Consider the following 8,871-nt stretch of genomic DNA (forward strand, 5'->3'; position numbering starts at 1 on the left):
CTATCTTACCTCAACCACCTCTCCTTCCTGAATTAACTTTTGTTGACAAACATTGAAATGCTGGAGCTGATCTTGCCCATCAGATCGCTGTGACAAGCAGCTCTGCGGAATTATCCCATAAACTGGCTCCCCAAGGGGCTGGATGGTCTCTGAAGTATTTCTCACCAATTGCAAGGCTGAAATGAAGCGAGAGGTGTGGGGAGGTTGCTTCAGGGGAAAGGTTTCCATTTGGAGTCCAAGGGAGAAATGGTAGCATTAGATGCGTGGTATGTCTCCCTCCCCACCGCCCATCAGATTACAGTGCTAGTAACAATTAAAAATGCCGAAGAATTGATGCTTTTGAATTATGGTGCTGGAGGAGACTCTTGAGAGTCCCATGGACTGCAAGAAGATCAAACCTCTCCATTCTGAAGGAAATCAGCCCTGAGTCCTCACTGGAGCACATGACTAAAGAGTCGGACATGACTAAACGACTAAACAACAACAAGAGAGAGTGGGGCCCTAAGCTATAGCTTGTTTAGCTTATACGTAAATCCGGCACTGCTCACAGCTTCTATTTCCCCCCAGACTTAAACTCAGCGCTCTACATTCCCTCAGCAATTTGTGTGTGCATGATCTTAGAACAACAACAACAAAAAACCCTCATGTCATTTTGGCAGCAGTTTAATGTGAATTTCTCCTAACAAACACATTTTTGTTGGCAGTTTTGATTAACATACACATTTCACAAGCAATTTCCCCATAATGTGATGCATTTTTTCACTAATATTTGCATTTTTACACACTTTCTCCTGGTATGTTGCATTTATATCCCATGATTTTCTCTGAGGAGGCTGTGCATGGTTCTCCCACTCCTCATTTAATTCCCACAACAACCCTGAAAAGTAGGTCAGGCTAAGAGACAGTGATGTGTTCAAGGACCCAGGGACCTTCATAGCTGAGTAGGTATTTGAACTGTGGTCTCCCAGATCTTCATCTGACTCATTTTATGTACATACTTTATCGCTGGAGAAGCGTATCACAAAAATTTGGAGAAGTGTGAATTTTGAAGGATAACTATGTTTCGTTTTGCATAATGGTATGTGAAGTGTGAATTGGGTAGCTTCTTCTTAAAACACAAGCATTCCTCACACCCCATCCCTAATCTTTAGCAGGGATTTGAATCTAGGTTCGTGAGCCATGTTCCATCTGCCCCACTGTTTTAAACAGATCTTGAACGGAGTCAAATCCAAATGCAATAAGAAGCAGAAAATATTAGCAGTGGTGGTTGATGGGCTGATATAGAAACCAGTGATTCTCCAACCTGCTAGTGACTTCTGTCTGTGAGATTTACTTCTGAATATACATGGAATGGGCCATAGGTCAGTCATAGAACATCTGCTTTACCTGCAGAGGGTCTCAGATTCCATCTTCAGCACCTCCAGGTAGAAATGGGAATGTCCCCCATCTGAATCCCTAGGGCCAGTCAGGCTAGTGAATACTGAGTTAGATGGAATTTGTTGTACTCGTTTAGTCTTGTCTGACTCTTTGTGACCCCATGGACCAGAGCACACCAGGCACTCCTGTCTTCTACTGCCTCCTGCAGTTTGGTCAAACTCATGTTAGTAGCTTCAAGAACACTGTCCCACCATCTTGTCCTCTGTCATCCCCTTCTCCTTATGTCCTCAATGGACACTATCTCTTAGCATGTTAGCTATAAGTGGAAGGAGATGGGTGCTAAGAAGCCAATCTTATGCATGTTTACTTGGGAATAAATTTCACTATGGGTTTTACTTACCCCCCAGCAAGTCTAGGATTGCCACCTAAATAAGCCTTAGTTTCACGTGGCTCTTCAGCTGAAGTTCACTGCCTAGAAATCACCCAGTGATGACAAAATGGCCCTCTGAATCCACTCTTATTTAAGGTCAACCCCATGATTGAAAATTGACATGAGCTATGTGGCCAGCTCAATGCACAATACAGCTGGTTACATCAGCTGCTCATCTGCTGCATTGATTTTCAGTAGGGATAGGTGAACCCCATCAGTTCTGGTTCAGAAATCATTCAGATTTACGGGATTGTTTCCCTTGATATCCACAGTGCCTGGTTGGTTTGCTTTGTTTGTCCAATTGGCTTGCCTAGACCCTGGAACTGCCTGATAACATTTTTAATGCATGGCATGGTCCCTGACCACTCATTGAACAGGAGACCTAAGCTGGTGGTCTCTCTTAAAATCCAGAGTGGACCAGAGTGTGGAATTTCTTGAGTTGGGTTGCAATCCATTGGCGCGGTTTGTGAAAAACGTTGCTTGCCTTCTTGTGGTAAAGGTAAAGGTAAAGGGACGCCTGACCATTAGGTCCAGTCGTGACCGGCTCTGGGGTTGCAGTGCTCATCTCACTTTATTGGCCGAGGGAGCTGGCGTACAGCTTCCAGGTCATGTGGCCAGCATGACCAAGCCGCTTCTGGCGAACCAGAGCAGCGCACGGAAACGCCGTTTACCTTCCCGCCAGAGCGGTACCTATTTATCTACTTGCATTTTGACGTGCTTTCAAACTGCTAGGTTGGCAGGAGCAGGGACCGAGCAATGGGAGCTCACCCCGTCACGGGGATTCGAACTGCCAACCTTCTGATCGGCAGGTCCTAGGCTCTTGTGGAGTGGGAAATAAATTTAGCATCATAAGAACGTAACAGCAGACCAACATTCCATTTTCGCAGTGGCCAACTAGACATCTCTGGGAAACTTGCAAGCGGGAACTGATTCCCAGCAACCATGTGCCATCCCCATTCCAAGAACAAGGGCTTTAGGTCCATATTTCTGGAGGCTTCCTAAATTACCACATGTGTTATCCAATGGAGAATGAGTGCCTATGTAATAGGAGTGCATGAAGTAGAGGTGGCACAAGAGCTCACATCTCTTCATAATGCATCTTCCTTGCTCTCCCTCCCACCTCCCAAAGCCCACAACGTCTGCCTTCCTTCTCAATCATTTATTAAAAGTCATGTCAAGCAAGCCCGTCTCATTCATCTTTATGCAAATCCATCACTGTCAAACCATTAGCGTATTGCTGGGGGCCAGTATTAAAGTGCCTTCTTTTTAATTCAGCACAGCCGAAAGTGAGCTCCATTGCTCAAGAATTATAGCAACTATTAGAGTAAAGTATGGGCAACAGGCTCCTGAAAAATAAAAGCCAACAGATAAAGTGGCAGGGTCATCGGAGAGATCAAACACTTAACAAAATAGCATTGTGGAGGCTGGGGTGGGGGCAGGAGACTGTGGCTTTCCTTCCACATCCTTAAGGGAGAGGGGAAACCCAGGAAGTCAAGAGGAGAGAGCCGGATGGGCAGATGGAACAGCCTGCTGCACGATCCCTGCACTCCTTTTGAGTTTTCTCTCACGTGCCCTTTCTTATTTTGCAATAATGAGCCGTGAGAGCAAAAAGAGGTGGTGGAATTCTGGACTGCACCACCGATTGCACATAAGGATGGACAAATCTGTTTCCTCTCATGTTTTAGTTTTTCAATCTTAAATTCTCCCCAGTTCCATAGAGTTTGCATTTTAAAAAATCTAATCAAATAACGCTAGCATTTTCGTATTCCATTTGCGTTTTAGTGTGTTAGTGTCCCAATAGAATATTCACATTTTTGCAAGCGTGCATGACAAGGTACAACTGTTAAAGGTGCCGGAGATCCCTTTTCATAAAAACTATTAAAGATGTAGGAGACCTGCAAAAATGCCCTTTTATATACAACCAACAAAGGTTTATATGCATCAAATATGTATCTTTGTATCAAACCACTCTATCTTCTTGTTTGGATTTGGATTTGATATCCCACCTTTCACTCCCTTTAAGGAGTCTCAAAGCGGCTAACATTCTCCTTTCCCTTCCTCCCCCACAACAAACACTCTGTGAGGTGAGTAGGGCTGAGAGACTTCAGAGAAGTGTGACTAGCCCAAGGTCACTCAGCAGCTGCATGTGGAGGAGCGGAGACCTGAACCTGGTTCCCCAGATTATGAGACTACCGCTCTTAACCACTACAACACACTGGCTCACAAATGTGTTTAGAGCACATTTCTACCAAAAGTGCTTTTGATTACTCAAGTTGAGTCTTCAGCTGGTGGACTGGGGTTGACTACTGGGACATGGCCTGATCTAAACTGGGTCACAACCACAATCTTACCATCATACAAATATATGGCAAAAAATTAAGAAATTGGTCTCCAAATGTGTATGCTTGGGTTAAAAGCAGGTTCCAGGTCTGAAAAAAGATAAAAGGTTGAAGATTACTGTTCTAAAGCGCTATGCAAATTCTCTCTCTTTCTCTCTCTAACTGTTCACCCTTATTTTTCAGAATGGATGCATGTTAGCCTATTGTAGCGAAATGAACCATACATCTTAGAATAATAGAATAATAGAATCTTAGAGCTGGAAGGGACCCAAGGCTCATCTATACAGGAACGTCAGCTAAAACAAGTACAATACTGAACCTTGTTACGCAGATGCAGTAGTTCCAACATACAGAGCGCAACAGGCTGAATGGTAATGTTTGTAACAAATTTCTTTCCTGGTTACTTCCTAACATACGAGTCAAGTCCAGGATGTACACCATATACAATCCTTAAGCAAGGTATATAACCTATTTAATTAAATCCAATGCAGATATATTTCTTCCTTTCTTAATACATTCTTCTTTGAGTTCATATACAACACAGTCCTCGAATGTGGTTAAGTATCCCAGAATGTCACGGACAATACAGCTGATGAGGTTGGCTAGCATAGGTAGCTGACACAGGCAGGCTGGCTCAGGCAGCTGGGTTGGGTGGAACAAGGTTTCCGAATATTTCCTTGTTGGTGCTGACCTTTAAAGCCCTAAATGGCCTTGGTCCTGTATACCTGAAGGAGCGTCTCCAACTCCATCATCCAGCCTGGACACTGAGGTCCAGTGGCGAGGGCCTTCTGGCAGTTCCCTCACTGTGAGATGTGAGGTTACAGGCAACCAGGCGAGGGCCTTCTCGGTAGTGGCGCCTGCCCTGTGGAACGCCCTCCCATCAGACAACTGAAGGCGGCCCTGTTTAGGGAAGTTTTTAATGTCTGACGCTGTATTGTTTTTAATATTCGGTTGGAAGCCTCCCAGAGTGACTGGGGAAATCCAGCCAGATGGGAGGGGTATGTATAAACAAACAAACAAACAAACAAACAAACAAACAAACAAACAAATAAATAATTTTGCCCCGAAGGGCTTCCTCAGCTGAGGAACCACATTTGAGGACTGTGTAATATATTAACTCAAACAAGAATTCCCCATTTTCACATCAATTTGTAAACTTTATTATCTTTATATAAAAAAGCACCCATGAAACGTCACAGGCAATTTTGTTCGTATTTCTCTTTACAGATGCAATTTGCGAGCAAACTCCCCCAATATAATGCATTTTAAAACACAATTTTCACTAATGTACACATTTGTGTGCACCCTCTCCCATGATATACTCTTTTTGGAGCACACTTTTTTTTTTTTAAAGTTGGAGCAATGTATCACAAAATTCAGAGATGTGCAAATTTCAGAGGACAGGAAAGGGTGGATCTTATGTAGCTTTGCATTGAAATACCAACTGAAAAAAAAAATCCTCCCCAATCTCTAAACAACTACTCCCTATTCTGTATCAAGTTAGAGACCAAACAGGTACAAGTAAAGAACAGAGTGACTCATTCACATAGCAGCTCTGCCGATAATACCTCCCCCCCCCTTTTTAGTAATTATTAACTTGGAATTATTTTCATTATAGATCCATTACAAAGTTCCTTCCTCTCTTCCTTCCCTCTTTTAATCTGTAAGTGTTCTACACTAACAACTTGCCACCATCAAATCTGTGTTTTTTAATTAATTGCCAGGCTAGCAATCAATTTCCAGAGAGAGGTGTGTGTGTGTGTCATATTCATTCATATATATATATGGCACCTACACACAGAAAACACTCTACAACAATCTCCCAGGTTTAATGACTGTGTTGCCCACATCCTCACCACACCAGCATGGTAATTGAGCAGATCTATTAACTTGTTACACTAGATTTGTTTAAAGAGACTATTACACAGTCATTTAATCAATTTGTTACACTGAAGGTCCTGACTTATGAGACACTTGCCGTATGATTCCTTAATGACTGAATTAATTTGTTTTAATAAAAACCAACATTGTGTACAAGCGCATTTCGAGAAATGAAATTTGGGAAGCAGGAGAGTCCAATGCTTCATCTGATTAGGTTCCCCCCCCCCGCCCCACCCCTTCCTGCGGTTTCTCTAAGGCTGGAGTTGCCTTCCTGAGCTGCATGGTATAGGGGCGCATTTTTCTTTTTTATAGCGTCATTAATTTAATATGGATCATTAGTTCTTTATACACATGCATGTTCTGACAAATGTACCCAATGAATAATGCACCTAATGTGCTCGGGGCTCAAATGCATCACATCATAAACAGAAACGGCTTGGAAAATAAATAATTATCATAAATAATCATTGGCGTTAACAGCAATTAATATAAGGCCGTGCCTGTTCTTTCACGCTTTGGTGCGCTAAAGGCTTGTTTTACACACCCCAGACCCCAATGCTTACGGCAGCAGAACAAACTGGGGGGCTACAGAGAGCACAAATAGATTTAGGGGGGAATTAGAGGTTGTCTGGAGAGCGCATGTAGGGCAAGAAAATCGGTTTTGCTCCTGATGGAATCTGACATCTCTGGCATAAATGTAAATAACCACCAAGGGGGTCCCAAGAAAAGGGACTTGATGGTATTGATTATGCAAAATAATTACCACATTACCAATGTGAATGCACTGGGTTAATGTAGTACATCAGAATCGGCTTTTTTCCTTCCTTTTTTTGGAAGGCGAAACAGCACAGAGCGGGGCTATATGAGCAGTTCATGAAAGAAAAGTGCCTTTGGCACTGCAGGAAGAAAGGAAAAGGGAACGTTCAGCCTGCTGAGTTCATCATAACTGATATAAATGATTAAGCCAAATGAAGCTAATAGTGAGACAGATGTAAACAGTTCAGCTAAAATCAGCACACTGATGACCCATGCGCCGTTCGTGGGGTGCATTAAGGGATCTTGAATGATGTGACTGAAAACGCCCTAAGAGCCAAATATGCACTCAATAGTGCATGATAAAAAAGAGAGAGAAGGGAAGTCTAGGTACATACCTTATCAGCAGGTGCTGCCAACTAAAGGGTTGCTTTCATTAAAGCTAGTAGTGTAACAATGGACAGTGACTATCCTGACCCCTAACAGTCACAGAGATCAGCCCGCTAACCCTTGTGCCTGTCAGGAAGACCTGTTTATCAGTCTCCTGTAAGCAGGAACTGAACCTCAATCAGACAATGACGGTCACTTTAACAGAGTACATTTATGATTCAGGAACTGTAAAGGCAACAATTTGGTTTTTCCAAAATTAAGGCCGTGTTTGTAGTATTTCAGACTTGCTGTAGAAACACACAGTTGCAAACCAGGGGGAATAAATATCAGTTTCAAGGACTTGGCGTCACATGATTCACTTGCTAAGGAAGCCTTGTGCTTAAACCTTTGGTTTTTAATAGTGAGTCAATACAGCTGTAACAGGACCCTCTCTTGGCTGATGAGTGATCTCAAGGACCACCTCTATGGCCAAAGGATAGGGTGAGAGACCCCTGTTGCCACCGGATTTGAAAGGGGTAAGCTAAAATCTCACAGAAGGCACCAATCTCCATTTGTGTAAAGACATTTTAGCCAATTAACCTTCTTGCTTCGAGCCAATTAGATTAGAATCAGGACAAGAATTGAAGAAGAGCCCTGCTGGATCAGTTCAAAGGCTTATCTACAGTAGATCAATATTCTGCTTCGCTAGTCCACAGTGACCAAGAAGATGCACATGGGAAGCTATACTGCGCTTCCCCCTCCATTACACTATATCAGTGTAGGTAATTTTTGAAGATAAAATTTTGCGTTTCTTACTGAACAACAAAGCTGGTTTAAAATTGTGCCCTGAGCCATCTTCTAAGGATACTTAGGTTTCATTAGGTTTCATACTCTCTGTCTTCTGTTTATTTTTTTAAGTAACGACCTCATGATGGGCAGAAATCCAACACATGCTGGCTTTTCCACCAATGCATCTCCATACAAATATCTCAAGGGCTGTCACGTTGAAAGATGGAGCAAATAATATAAAATGAATTGAAGAAAATATTTAAAACCAGAAGCATTTTTGTTAGGGATTGTAGGACAAGACCTGCCAAGGAAAACAAAGAACTTATTTATGTACGCAACAACAGCGGCAAGAGTCTTGATAGCACAAGGATGGAAGAATGAGGAAACCCCGACAAAAGAACAGTGGCAAGAGAAATTGATGAACTATGCAGAACTGGCTAAATTGACATACAAGCTTTGAGATAAGGACAACTGTGACTTCAAAGAACAATGGGAACTTTTTACAAGTTACTTTAGAAAACCCCAAAATGAAAAATCAGATGCTCAACCACTGAGCTATGGCGCTTCCCCAAGGGAGCAACAAAGTAGGAATGATCAAGCTGTATGCATGAGTTTGCATCATGTGCACAGCATGATTGATTAAGTCTAGAACCCTGGCTTACCATTATGTGTGGATCTGGTGAATAGTATAGTTCCTTCCTTCCTTCCTTCCTTGCCTCCTTCCTCCTTCCCTTTTGCCACCATCAGCAATGCCTGGGCTGGCTATTTTTAATGGATTTGACCTTTTGCCGGATTTAACAGATGTTGTGCATGGCCATCTCCAGAAGCTTGTTTAAAGTTAACAACATGAAGCATTTGAGGTCACTGGGCCAACTCAAGGTCATTTTAATTCTGCCAAAAGGTTAATTAGATCACTGCATTAAAACAAGAATA

The sequence above is a fragment of the Podarcis raffonei genome, chromosome 9 (assembly GCF_027172205.1).
Source record: "Podarcis raffonei isolate rPodRaf1 chromosome 9, rPodRaf1.pri, whole genome shotgun sequence".
In the NCBI taxonomy this organism is placed as follows: Eukaryota; Metazoa; Chordata; class Lepidosauria; order Squamata; family Lacertidae; genus Podarcis; species Podarcis raffonei.